The sequence below is a fragment of the Hermetia illucens genome, chromosome 4 (genome assembly GCF_905115235.1).
Source record: "Hermetia illucens chromosome 4, iHerIll2.2.curated.20191125, whole genome shotgun sequence".
Lineage (NCBI taxonomy): Eukaryota > Metazoa > Arthropoda > Insecta > Diptera > Stratiomyidae > Hermetia > Hermetia illucens.
Genome location: NC_051852.1, coordinates 136,878,132 through 136,885,878, shown reverse-complemented (window position 1 = coordinate 136,885,878; position 7,747 = coordinate 136,878,132).

The window sequence follows — 7,747 nt, the reverse complement described above, 5'->3', positions numbered from 1 at the left end:
GCGTCTTTGATGGTGGGAGCATTTAATTAATACTGACAAGAACTCACTTGCCAAGATTAGTGTGAACATCGAAATAGATGGGAAACAACCAAAAGGCCAGCGAAATAACGACATTTATTATACTAGATGATGATTTGAGAGCAGTCAAAGGGTAGCATAGCTCCCAGGGCGAAGCGTGGATTGGTACCCACGATGGAGCGTAAAACCTGGGAAACGCCTGGTGAACCAACACCAACAGCTCTACTACCAAACCCTATCTCCATCTGCACGTGGTGATCGCTGGGAGTTCTTACTTAATGAAAAACGGCCGACGAAGAAGCGTTGCAAGAGATGCGCTGGACAAGGACCGGTTTCCTGGAGAAGAGCTACTACACCATACCTTAAAGCTCACATAGTTTACATAAGGATACCAATGATAACAGACTGCGGATTATTCAATAGCAGTATTGCACGAAAGGGTTGTTGGAAGTACCTGCTTTGTGCGGAAAGCAGTCCATATGGAGGCGACCAACTACGCCCAGCAGTTCATCAACTGCTGCTCAAGGTGCGGGACATCGAATCAACGCTTAACGAATGGCAACGAGGCATTATCTCTCCCATACATAAAAAGGGAGATGTCACGCAGTGCCGCAATTATAGAGGTATCACGTTACTGAGTACTATCTATAAGATATTCTCCTCTACCTTGCTAGACCGGATAGCCCCATACGCCCAGAACATCATTCGCCCATACCAAAGAGGCTTCACTCCAGGCAAATCGGTAAAAGATCATATTTTCTCTATGCGGCAAGCGATAGAAAAGCTGTTGGAATATGGACACCAATTGCACCATATTTTCATCGACTCCAAAACCGCCTATGACAACATAACCAGAGTAAAACCGTACACGGCCATGAGATAATTCGATATTTCAACAACATTAAAAAGACTGACTAGGCTGACCCTGACCAATGTGCGAGGTCAGATAAAAGCAGTAGGATCACTCTCGAGACCATTCAACATTAACAATGGTCTAAGACAAAGAGTCACGATTCTCTTTAAGTCCACCCAATTACAGGCATACACTGACGATATTGACATTATGGGAAAAACAACCCGAAATGTGCAAGCTGCGAGAGGCGCGAGATCTCGGGTTGCACATTAATGAAGGCAAGACGAAGTACATGATGACAACGTCAGTGAAAAAAGAAGAACATCGAATCGGACTGGTCAAATGAAAACAATAAAGATAGGAGACTACAACTTTGAGACCGTTGAAAATTGCTCCTATCTAGGGTCGAAAATCACAACCGATAACAGCTACGATGATTGTTGTGGATAAAATCGGATTACACAAGTTGCGGTGGACGGGTCACCTAATCCGTATGGATGAGGATGACCCAACCCGGAAAGTCTATAAGGGCATTATCTATGGTAGAAAAAGAAGATGAGATAGACTCTGCCTGAGATGGAGCGATGGCGTAGGTCAGGACGCTAGACAGCTTCTAGGGATCTCAAATTGGTGGACTTCGGCGCAGAACCGGGATGTCTGGAGATCGTTACTAAGGCAGGCCTGAACCTGATACCGATTGTTGCGTCATTGATGATTATAATGGTAATAATAGTTGGTGCAGCAATCCATATTGGATCAGGGCCTTGTCTTCTTTTTCTACCGTAGATACTCTATCAGTTTCTTCTTCCAGAATCTCTCCAGAAGGTTTTCCATCTTTATTTTTCAGGAGCGGGGTCACTGCAGATTCATCCTGGGTTACATGTTGAATGCTGTTTTCAGATTGTATCAAACGCACATTATGACAATTTGTGGAACAGCAGGGTCACCTAGAGCCAATCGCACCTCAAGCTCTACTGTGAAATTCTGTGGTACAGCGGGGTTATCCTGAGTCAAATTTTGGACATGGTATTCAGATGGCACAATACATCCACCCATAACATCACATGATGTATCCAGAGCTCTCCTCGGAATTTCAGTGTTTTGCTTGATACAGTATTCTATGTAACCTTTTGTCTCATCCGCAAGAATTTCAATCAAATCATCAAGGTCTTCGAAAGTATTTTTAAAACCTTGGAAGCTTTCATCCTCCCGCATATTTTCCGAAATGTGGCTGTTGCTCTGTAGAGCTTGGGTTGAATTTGGCTCCGATATGCTTTCAACTTGAATATCACTAATATGCTGATCCGGCATGGTCCTGTGATCCCAACTCTGGGAAGTATGATAATCATTCTAATCATGCCCCACCCGGATATTGAATGAGTTGATAGAATTTTGTTGAACTCCAGTAGGGTACGTGGAGAAAGATTGAGGAAGAAGAGGTTGAAATCTAGGTGTAGTGCTATTTCAAAAAATTAATTAAGGAAATAATCGTAAATATCCCGCTAACTACAAAAACTCCTCAAATTATACATAGACACCACAATGATCTTATTTGGAATTTTGAAACCATCTTTCTACCTTTGGGCATTGTCATAAGGATATTTTCACTATGCTGCTGTTACGTCAATCAACAAGACAATTATCAGGCAAGGCTCAGATATTTGCTGTTGATGAGCCTAAGCATCTCCCCCTCGGACACCACCTTGTCGTGGTGAGGGAGCTTGTGGTAGTTTACTACTGCACAAAGAGTGTCCAAAAACACATGAAGATGAAAACAAAGGATGGTAACTCTCCAAGTGGTAAGAAGTCACAGACTTCGAATCCACCCGCGACTCTGAGAAATCAGGTCGTGGCCGAGGCACGGATTTCGGTGGCCTCACCTAATTCATGTTCCCCCACGAAGAAATCTGTGAAAGACAAGCTCTCCACTTCAGTGGAAAACCTACACCCGGTGTCTACGCCGCGGTCAGCCAAAAAGGATAATACAGCAACTCCCTTAATGAGAGCAACTAGAAATCTGACTACGGCCGGTCGGTCGGTGATACTGCTACCAAACTCTTCTAAAATATTGGGGAGGAAGGGTCGGCAGAAGGAAACTTCAGTCGCAAAAGAGAAGGGACTACAGGCTTGCTTGTCAGAACCTTCTCCTCCGCCTGTACCCGGAAAAACGGAAGGAAGGGAAACTGGTAATGTGGATGCAACTGGTCTAACGCCGTTATGTGAAAATAGATCCATGCAGCCCGGACTTAGTGAACCAGGGAGGGCTTCTAGCCGATGACAACGGAAGGCACTGCGGAAGAAGGCAAAGTTTCTTGCGAATGAGGACATGGACGTTGCTACACCACCAAATGTGGCGATATCCAGAGAAATCGGACGCAAGAAAGCGGAACTTTCGGTGGAAGGTGAGGACAATCTGGTAACCCTGGTGAGATCCACACTGAACGCAGGAGACTTTTCAGTTAGCAGCGGTTTTAGACTGCACTTATGGCTACAAACATAAGAGTTAGTGAAATCAACCTGCAGCATGCCAAAGTTTCTTCCTATGCATTGGCGGCAAAACTGGCAAAGTTGCAGGACTGTCCTTATATATTTCTGGTTCAAGAGCCATGGGTTTATTTTAACAGAATCTGTGGTATTGGATCAGTCAAGGGGACTAGGATCTTCTTCGATGAAAGATCCTCGAGACCGAGGGCCTGCGTTCTGATGTCAAAATTGTTAGAGGCAACCATGCTGAGACAATTCTGTTCACAGAACCTTGTTGCGGTCAACTTACAATACCAAGTTAATGGTAAGAGGAGAAACGTTATATAATAGTTGCCTCTGCTTACTTAGCCTATCAATCTTTGTGCCCTCCTCCGACGCAAGAACTAAGGGATCTGGTAGTGTATGCTGAATCAAATGGCCTTGAACTTTTAATAGGTTGTGATGCGAACGCTCAGCATATTTGTTGGGGCAGTAGCAAATGCAATTCCAGAGGAGAGAAGCTGTTTGAACCCCGCGAACGTAGGGTGCGCCCCTACGTGGACTTCAAAATTATTAGAGTTGATTAGGAACTGGCGAGTACTAGATGAAGTCTCACTCTCAGATCACCGTTACTTCGAATTTACTCTAACTATTATAAGCGAACAGCCTGTAATGCAAAGACGGAATCCTAAGAAAACGGATTGGACGAAGTTCAATGAACTTCTTGGCGACAAAGTTGAGCAAAGGACTCCTTTGACGATAGAAGAATAGAAATTGAAAACTCTGAATCACACACTTTTAGAGTGCTTTGAAGAGGTTTGTCCTATTTCCCGAGGCCAACGTGGTAAAACGATTCCATGGTGGAAGAAGAGAGTTGGCGGTTTCTGCGAACCCTTCAACATGAAGGTGTTGAAAGGGGAATTGGGACACTGCGAGAGCGGTAGTTACCAATAAAAAAGCGAGAGCTGCTATACTATCAATTGAACACTTCAAAGCACCTGGTATGGATGGCATCTACACAGCGATGCAAAAGGAGGGTATAGAGCACTTAAAGCAACTTCTAAGAAATTTGTTTGAAATAATAAAAACTTGTTGTTTCTTTTTCGTTGGTGTAAATATTTATTCTTGCAAATACCGATATTTCGAGAACCACTTGTTCCCTTCATCAGTGCTAACAAGAAACCAACGAAAAAAAACAACAAGTTTTTATGATTTCAAATAATTAATCGTTGGAAACACCGCATAATTTCACTCAGATTCTAAGAAATATTTTTCGTGGATGTCTTGCTTTGGGCTACGTGCCTTTCTCTTGGCAGAAAGCCTGGGAAAGAAGACTATTCTAATCCAAAGAACTTCAGGCAAATCAGCCTAACATCATTTTCGCTGAAATGTCTGGAAAGACTGGTTGAGCATCACATTCGCGAGAAGGCCCTAAAATCGCACCCCCTAAATGAAAACCAACATGGTTACCAACGTGGAAAGTCCTGCGAGTCTACTCTTCATTCTTTGGTTTCAAAGATAGAGGGCGCAACTCTGAAAGGGTAGTACGCGATGAGGATGTTTGTGGACATTGAAGTGGGTGTTGATCGCTACTTAACAACGGAAGCGACGAAATGTTGCGCTCAAGGAGGTGTGCTATCGCCACTTCTGTGGAGGATGCTGATCGACTCACTACTATGCGGACTGCAAAATCTGCCAATACACGATCAAACTTATACAGATGACGTGGCTGTACTGGCTGTTGGTCGAGATCTCGGAATGGTGTGTAGAAATACACAACGCGCCGTTGATTTTATTGACAGTTGGTGTCTCAGGCATGGACTTTCAGTAAATCCAAATAAATCCACAATGATTTAGAAAAAGGAGGAAACTGAATGGTCTTTGCCTTTCAGAGATGAAGGGTACTACCCTTCAACTCTCCGAAGAAGTGAAATATCTGGGAGTTATTCTAGACAAAAAGCTTCTTTGGAACAAACATGTAGAGGTAAAGATGAAACGAGCTCTCACAGCTTATGGGCTGTGTTGGCGACCCTTTGCCTCGACATGGCGACTTAGCCCTCAGGTAGTAATGTAAATATATGTTGCTATCGTTAGGCCGATGTTCGTTTATGCAGCCGTAGTGTGGTGGGTTAAGGTGAAATAGAAGAGTTTTCACTGTAAACTAGCCACACTGCAAAGAACTGTGTGTCTGGGTATCACCGGTGCCATGAGCACCTCATCCGCTGCAGCTCAGAATGCATTACTCAATTTACAGCCCTTGACTAATTCGATTAGACTAATTCGATAAGATCTATGGGAAAACAATGGTTTTGGGGTGGGGGGAGGGGAAACAAAGCATTGGAATAGTCATTGGGAGAACTGAATCTAGTTTTCGCGTTGCCTTGCGATTCTCAGATCCCCATACATCTGTTTGGTAGAAGATATGATGTTATCTTGAAACGGAGAGAAAACTGGGACGAACCAGAAGAATGCGTGTCAGAATATACTGACGTCTTCAACACCGATGGCTCAAAGACAGAAAATGGTTCTCGAGGAGAAGTCTACCTCTCGAATAAAAACGAAAAGTGATCTTTTCCTTTACACAACGATATTTCAGGCTGAAGTGTATGCGATCCTAAAGGCTGAAACCTGGTTGATTGATGAGCGGTTGAAGGGCAGGCGCATCGCAATCTGTAGCGATAGTCAAGCTGCATTGAGGGCGTTGAATAGTACTTTGATCACTTCAATCGTTCAGGAATGTAGAAACCGATTGAACTCTGTTTCTAAATTCAATACGGTGGAGTTCCTCTGAGTACCTGGTCATAGTGGTGTAGAGAGAAATGAAATCTCGAATGAGTTAGCAAAAGAGGCTTCAACTTTCCCCATTCCCGGACCGGAACCAGCAATTGGGGTGTCGGTAGCATTGGCTGATGCTGCTATCAAAAACTGGGAACAAGCTTCCCACACTGACAGGTGGGGAAGCCTTAATGCTGCTAGACAGGCCAAACTCTTCATGTCAAAACCAAGCAAACATACTGTAAAGTTTATCCTATCGAAAATCAGCAAGACTTGCAGAAGTATTGTGGGCATTCTGACTGGCCATAATTCACTAGCTGGGCATATGTTCAGAATAGGAATTATCCAAGATGATACGTGACCATCCTGTAATGAAGAAGCGGAGTCTATGTGAGTGCCCCACTTACGGATGCATCAGACATCAGATTTTTGGTGGTGATGTGATCCAATTGTAGCGGCTAGCATCACATCCACTAACGGAAATCCGGCGATACATAAACGAATCCGGGATATTCCGTTGGACGGGGGAATCGAGCACAATGGACCACTAAGGTCTGAGTGCTCAGAGGCTTTGCCTAACCATTATTGCGGTTTCCAGAAAATGTTCAACCCGGATAGTCCCACATTGGGCGCTACTTTGATATTAAGAAATTTTCCTAGAATATTTGTAGATTGCATCAGGGGTTATAAATCAACACTTTGTAACTTCTATCTACTACCTTTAAACATCTGAATTACAGCACAATGTGACTATTTTACTATTATATCTGCAATATGTTGAATACTTATTTGTTGTCGCTCACTAAGCATTCAAATAACGGCCATTTCGTAAATATTTCGTTAATCAATTTAAATTCAGATTGAATTCTTCTGAAATTTCGTAAACCCAAACTGTATCACTCCAGATAATTGCTCACGCATAATTGCCCAATATGTTTCAGATACATCTTAAGCTCCATAACACCATGTAAAATCAGAGTAAGAAAGATCCGCCAGATTAGCTCCGGCGTACTACCAAGCCGTCGTCGTAGACGTTCACCACCAGTTGAAACTTCTTAAAGTGCGATAAGATCGTCGTGACATGGAAGTGCTATTGGATATCAATGAGAAGCGTATCAATGCTGCTAGAATTAAATAGAAGGAAAATTCTTGTGAAACGATAGAAATTAAAATAAATATAAAAGAGAATTACACACTAAATCCAGAGCATGTTCCACGTATCTTACATACGTGGATGTAGACTTAGCGGCTTCAGCGGACTCAACGGCCAAGCCATCCAAGAGCCACCGATGCCGCGGTATCGTTCGCATATTCGCGATTTCGAATTCTTTCTAGAATGTGACATTGCGAATTACGCATAAAGTTGGAATGGCAAAAACATAAATCAATGCCCTGGCTTGGCGGCGGTTGCGCACTTTTAAACCGAAACATAAACGTATAGAAAAAAAATGAGGAAAACCACAGCATCACCGAAGAAATGTCGCAAAACATACGGGTGCAGTGGGCTTTAAGGTAAGAATCGTGAAAATCGAACTGCAACCTGAAGATGAGCAGCAAATAAGCTAATAAGACTGCAACGGATCCAATAAAAGGAAAAAACATGGTATCAGTTACAGTCAGCACGGTATCGCGGTACAG